This window comes from Triticum aestivum, chromosome 7B, assembly GCF_018294505.1.
Source record: "Triticum aestivum cultivar Chinese Spring chromosome 7B, IWGSC CS RefSeq v2.1, whole genome shotgun sequence".
In the NCBI taxonomy this organism is placed as follows: domain Eukaryota; kingdom Viridiplantae; phylum Streptophyta; class Magnoliopsida; order Poales; family Poaceae; genus Triticum; species Triticum aestivum.
This window is the reverse complement of record NC_057813.1, coordinates 623132413-623139447: the sequence shown is the minus strand read 5'-3', so window position 1 is coordinate 623139447 and position 7035 is coordinate 623132413.

Sequence of the window (7035 nt, the reverse complement as noted above, 5' to 3'; positions counted from 1 at the left end):
ACGACCGCACAGGAGGCACAACAACACTTTCGGGTGAAAAGTATAAATATACCCTCCATAATCAAAATAACATTGTCTTTATAATGACACGATTTGTCACTCAAACATAACATTTTTCGAGCATTGAGCCTCTATTAAGCGAGCACCTTATCATACCCGCTCCAAGATGTGCTCGGTCGGATCCTGGCCTCCCGCCGGATTCTGGGTCGCAACGACGACGGCCTCCATATCTGTCCAATATGCTTTAACATGGGCAAGAGCCATCCGTGCACCCTCTATGCACGCCGACCTCTTCATGGCATCGATCCGCGATACGGTACCAAGGAATTGTTGCTATAAACCAAAATAACTATCCGGCTTCAGCCCCTTCGGCCATAGATGGTCTATTACAGACCGCATTGCAAGACCGGACATCCTGTGGAGCTCGGCCACAGCAGCCATCCTGTCGCTCAAAGGCAATGTGTGCGTTGGAGCGCTGAACTGCGACTAGAACAGCTTTTCCACTTCATCATCTTTTTGATCCTCAAAAAACTTGGCCACATCAGCCGCACTCTTTGCCAAATCCGCATAGGCGTTTGCAGGAATCTAGCGTCGATCCAGATGAGCGTACTTCGGATCTAAAAACTTCATCCGCAACAAATAAGGGTTTCCAGCCGTGATTTCCCCGGCCTATCGAAGCTCCTCCTGCGCATCCCTAATCTCGGAATGCGTCTCCTTGGCCGCATCAAGAGCCTTTTTCAGGTCAGCCGCATTAGCCTTATTATCTTTTTCAAGGAGCTCATACCGGTCGGCGGCATTTTTGAGCTCCACAGCCATCTCGGCTATCTTTTCTTCGCTCCGGCGACGAGCAGCCTGTTCGGCTCTCAACTCTTTGGCCGCCTTCAGGGCAGCTGCACTGCTCGCCCGGGCCTGTTCCTTGGCCAGGGCAAGTTCCGCCCTCAGGGCTTCCACGGCAGCAGCACCGTCTGCAGTCCAAACACATAACATTAGCATTATGCTCCTCTCAGTTTTTCCTACGAAAAATAATAAGGAAAGCAGAGCACATACCTTGTGACTCATTAAGCCGCTCATTCACCAGTGTGATATCGGCATCAATAGCTCCAATCTGCCTCCTTAGTTCGGCAACTTCAATGGACCGGTCGGCTGCCGGATCCTTAGACACCTGCGCATAAATACAACGTGATCATTACTTACACAATATGATCCTCCGTTTGCCGCCTAGGGCGGACAACCTGAGTCTCAGGGGCTACTATCCATATGGAGCACACCTAGCGCGTGCGTCACAGCCAAAAAATATGTATTTTTCATTACATACCTCAAAGCCTCTAAGCAGGCTCGTAAAGGCTTCATTCAACCCGCTTGTGGCGGATGAAATCTTCTCGAGCATCGTGCTCATTAATGAACGGTGCTCCTCCGAGAGATCAGCTCGCTCCAGAAGGCCCGTCAATGTGTCCGGCCGGACGCCGAATTGCGCCGGACCCTTCTTATCGCCCCCCGCGGGAGCTGAACGCTCTGGGCTCAGGGCGGCCGAAGTATTAGCTTCTGGCTTCGGCAGATCTGGACTCCTCCATGACGACACCTCAGGGTCGCCCACCTCATGAGGCGGAGAGGTTGGTGGGGTCTCACTCTCCATCATCTTCGGAAGGAGATCCCCCGAAGACGAACTCTGTTGAGAAGAGCTACTAGCCGGACTACAAAGAATGGATCCTGGTTATTGTTCTCGGAGAAGGAAGTAGTACCTTCGTATTTACGATTACCTTACAACTCGACTAAGGGCTGGCCCGTTGGTGGGCATGGCGCGGTGAGGACGCCCATCGGGGCAGGGGCCCCTGGTGAAGCTTTCTTCCCTTGTCTGGGCACCTCCGTCTCCAAGTCTTCGGAGGCGGCCCTTTTCTTCCCGCACGGGGAGGAGGCCTTAGATTCCCCTCCCCGACTATCCTCCTTTGGGGAGGTAGCAATTCCCCCGGTTTGGATGTGCAATGTGTGAAGTTCTGCTTCTCTGTTCTTCCCTTCGTCTTTCCCTAAGGGCACTTTACTTAGCACACGGCCAAGCATCTTTGCTATAGCGGGACCTGGCGAGCCTTTGGGAAGTGGCGCCGGACACCTGATTCTCTCCGCCTTGCCGAGCCATTCCTGGCCACGGAGGATTTTCAGAATAATGATTATGACAAAAATAGACGAGGTGTTCGGTTTCTGGGTTACTTACTTGGGTATCTGGGCGATTGCAGCTCAGACCCGCATCCTCGGTGATATCCGGACACTTTATTTGTGGTCCGAAGAATAATTTACACATTCCTTCGAGTGTCAGGCCGAAGAAGTGCAGAATAGTCTGTGGACCCTTCGGATTGAACTCCCACATCCGGAGAGGCCGGCGTTTGCACGGCAACATCCGTCGGATTAGCATTACCTGAATTATGATGACGAGGCTAATGTCCCTCTCAAGAAGCTACCTGATACGGCTCCGCAATGTTGGTACATCACTAGCAGATCCCCAATCCCATCCTATATCGGTCCATGACGCCAGTTGAGAAGGAGGGCCCGAACGGAAGTCAGGGGGAGCCACCCACTTTGTGCCTCTGGGAGCCGTGACGTAAAACCACCTCCGCCGCCATAGATCGGACACCTCTGGGATGGAACCCTCTGGCCATGGGGCACCGGCATTCCAGCTTATCACAACACCTCTGCACTCCGCATGTCGCCCCTTAGTCATCTTCGGCTTCACATTAAAGGTCTTGAGCCATAAGCCGAAGTGTGGAGTGACATGGAGAAAAGCTTCGCACACAATGATGAACGACGAGATATGGAGGATAGCATCCGGATCTAGATCGTGAAAATCTAACCCGTAATAGAACATGAGCCCTCTCACAAAGGGAGCAAGGGTGAAGCCCAAGCCGCGAAGGAAGTGAGAAACAAATACGACGCTCTCGTTGGGCTCGGGAGTAGGGATGACCTGCCCTGGAGCAGGAAGCCTCTGCTTGATGTCGGCGGTCAGATATCCGACCTCCTTAACTTTCGCAATGTCCTCCTCTGTGACCGAGGAGGCCACCCATTGGCCTTGGTTGGATTCGGACATGGTGGAGGATCCGGGGTGCTTGAGTTTGGGTTTCGGGTGTTAGAACTCGAGATGCAAAAAGGCGCAAGGGTGGTGGAATAGAGGGATAGGCCTCGGCCCCTTTATAAAGGGGGTGAATATCAAGCGTCCTCAGCGTAACCGCTTGGGACTTGCCTAAAAACACGGAGTCATACCAACAGGCGTCATGGGGTTGCACACTCCCGTATTGATGGAAAATCCCGCGATAAGGGGAGCACGATCTCTGCTTTGGCAGGGTGTGCCAATAAAACCGCCTCGCCACACGTATCGAGGCAGGCCAAGAAAAACCGGTTCGTGTTGGACCAGACCACGACGTAAGAGCACACCGTACAAAAATTGCCAGCAGATCAGATTTATGAAGTGCTATGTACTCTACAGAGGTGTGCAGAAATTATCTCGCAATGCCAGACGCAATCATCGATCTACTTTGGAGTATTCGGAGATGGAACCCGCCTTGCAATGCCGAAGACAAAACTGCGCTCCGGACTCATCGTCATTGAAGCCTGGTTCGGGGGCTATTGAGCAAGTCCTGGATTAGGGGGTATCCGGTCAGACGGACTATATGCTTTGGCCGGACTGTTGGACCGTGAAGATACAAGACTCAAGAATTCGTCCCGTGTCTGGATGGGACTCTCCTTTGCGTGGAAGACAAGCTTGGCAATCCGGATATTATATTTCCTTCTTTGTAACCGACTCCATGTAAATCCTAGCCCCCTCCGGTGTCTATATAAACCGGAGGGTTTAGTCGTTGGAGACAGAATCATAATCATAGGCTAGCTAGGGTCTAGCCTCTACGATCTCGTGGTAGATCAACTCTTGTAACACTCATATCATCAGTATCAATCAAGCAGGAAGTAGGGTTTTACCTCCATCGAGAGGGCCCGAACCTGGGTAAAACATCGTGTCCCTTGCCTCCTGTTACCATTAGCCTTAGACACACAAATCGGGACCCCCTACCCGAGATCCGCCGGTTTTGACACCGACACGGGGACTCCATCGGTACCATCAGGAGCGGCCGGCCCCAGTCTGCCGCCTCCCAACCCGGCCCCCTCGTACCAGTCGCCGTATTCACACTGGTGGCGGCCCCATCTTGGGCGTAGCCCATCCACGACTATCTGGTCAGCCGCGTGCTACCAGCCGACCAAGTGTTAGCCCGATAGATCCAATGTCGAGCAGGCGCTTACACCATCGTCAACCAAGATCTTGCCAGGCGGAGCGTGACCGGCGTCTATCAGTGTTGCATGGAACCGGAGAAGGGCATGGAAATCCTCAGAGATATCTGATGACCCACAAGTATAGGGGATCAATTGTAGCCCTTTTCGATAAGTAAGAGTGTCAAACCCAACAAGGAGCAGAAGGAAATGACAAGTAGTTTTCAGTAAGGTGATGTCTGCAAGTGCTAAAACTGTAAGTAGCGAGTAGTTTGATAGCAAGATAATTTGTAACGAGCAAGTAACGATAGTAACAAATAGTATGTAGCAAGGTAGCCCAATCCTTTTTAGACAAAGGACATGCCAAAACGGTCTCTTATAACAAGGAAAGCATTCTTGAGGGTACACGGGAATTTCATCTAGTTACTTTCATCATGTTGGTTTGATTTGTGTTCGCTACTTTGATAATTTGATATGTGGGTGGACCGGTGCTTAGGTGTTGTTCTTACTTGAAAAAACCTCCTACTTATGATTAACCCTCCCGCAAGCATCCGCAACTAAAAGAAAAGTATTAAGAATAAATTCTAACAATAGCATTAAACTCTAGGATCCAATCGGTCCCTTACAGAATAGTGCATAAACTAGGGTTTAAGTTTCTGTCACTCTCGCAACCCACCATCTATTTACTACTCCACAATGCATTCCCTTAGGCACAAATATGGTGAAGTGTCATGTAGTCGACGTTCACATGACACCACTAAGGGAATCACAACATACATACTATCAAAAGATCGAACACATATCAATTTCACATGATTACTTGCAACATGATTTCTCCCGTGACCTCAAGAACAAAAGTAACTACTCACAAATAATCAACATGTTCATGATCAGAGGGGTATTAAATAGCATAATGGATCTGAAGATATAATCTTCCACCAAATAAACTATACAGTAATCAACTACAAGATGTAATCAACACTACTAGTCACCCCCTAGCACCAATCTATAGTTTCGGTAACAAGATTGAATATAAGAGATGAACTAGGGTTTGAGATGAGATGGTGCTGGTGAAGATGTTGATGGAGATTGCCCTCCCCAAGATGGGAGAGTTGTTGGTGATGTTGACGAAGATGATTTCCCCCTCTGGGAGGGAAGTTCCCCTGGCAGAATCGCTCTGCCGGAGGGCAAAAGTTCTCCTGCCCAAGTTCCGCCTCGAGGCGGCAGCACTTCGTCCCGAATGTCCTCCCCTTATTTTTTTCTAGGTAAAAATGACTTATATACCAGAAGATGGGCACCGGAGGTGGGCCGAGGAGGGCACAAGCCACCAGGGCATGCCTGGGCTCCCTGGCACGCCTAGGTGGGTTGTGCCCACCTGGTGGGGCCCCTCTGGTAGATATTTGCTCCAATAGTTCTTAAATATTCCATTAAGATTCTTTGTGGAGGTTCAACTTATTTGGAGTTGTGCAGAATAAGTAGCCAGACATAGCTTTTTCACGTCCAGATTTCCAGCTGCCAGAATTCTCCCTCTTTGTGTGTACCTTGCAAATTATGAGAGAAAAGACATTAGAATTACTCCAAAAAGCATTATTATGGATTAAAACATTAAACATAGCAGTAAGAAAACATTATACGAAATGGACGTATCAATATCCATCAAGGCGAATGTGGCCACCATGCCACCTCTAGGTCCCTCGTAGCCAAAGCCTTCCACCATGGCTTCTTCTAACCGACTGCTTTGGACGATGCCAAAGAGTTGGTCAAGAAGTCCAAAGGGTGACAGAAGTTCAGCACCAAGCAACACCTGCCGCCCTCCGCAATCAAGACCATCCCCATCACCTGGCCATTCGCCGTGTGGGTTTTGGATATGGTGGGTCCTTTCAAGATAGCACGTGGCGACATGACTCATTTGCTGGTCGCCGTGGACAAATTCACCAAGTGGATAGAAGCCACGCCAATCAAGAAGCTGAATGATCCGACTGCTGTCACATTCATTGCCGACATCACCGTCCAATATGGTGTTCCCCATAGCATCATCACCAAAAATGGCACCAACTTTGCCAAAGGCGCCTTGGCCCATTTCGGCGCAAATCAGGGCATCCGACTGGACTTAGCGTCCGTTGCTGATACGTCTCCAACGTATCTATAATATTTGATTGTTCCATGCTGTTATATTATCAGTCCTGGATGTTTTACAATCATTTTATAGTAATTTTATATCATTTTTTGGTACTAACCTATTGACATAGTGCCAAGTGCCAGTTGTTGTTTTCTGCATGTTTTTTACATCATAGGAAATCAATATCAGACGGAGTCCAAATGCCACACCACTTTACGATGATTTTTTATGGACCAAAAGGAAGAAGTTGGGCCCTGGTTGCACCTGGGGGGAGTCCAAAGGAGGGGATAACCCACCAGGGCACGGCAGGAGGCCCAGGCGCTCCCTGATGGGTTGTGCCCACCTCGGGTGCCCCCGGACCGCCTCTTTGATCTATAAATACCTCAATATTCTAGAAACCCTAGGGGAGTCTGATGTCTACTACACAACCTTCTTCTTGTAGACGTTGTTGGGCCTCCAAGTGCAGAGGTTTGTAGGACAATTTTCCTTTCCATCATTCTCATGAAAGATATTAAAAAGATGAAGCATATGAGGTAAACTCAATTCAATTTTTTTTGTAGTTTTCTTTTATAAACTAAACTTGTGATAAAACAAGAAACTAAAAGATTCGATTGCAAGATCTAAAGATATACCTTCAAGCACCAACCTCCCCGGCAACGACGCAAGATAAGAGC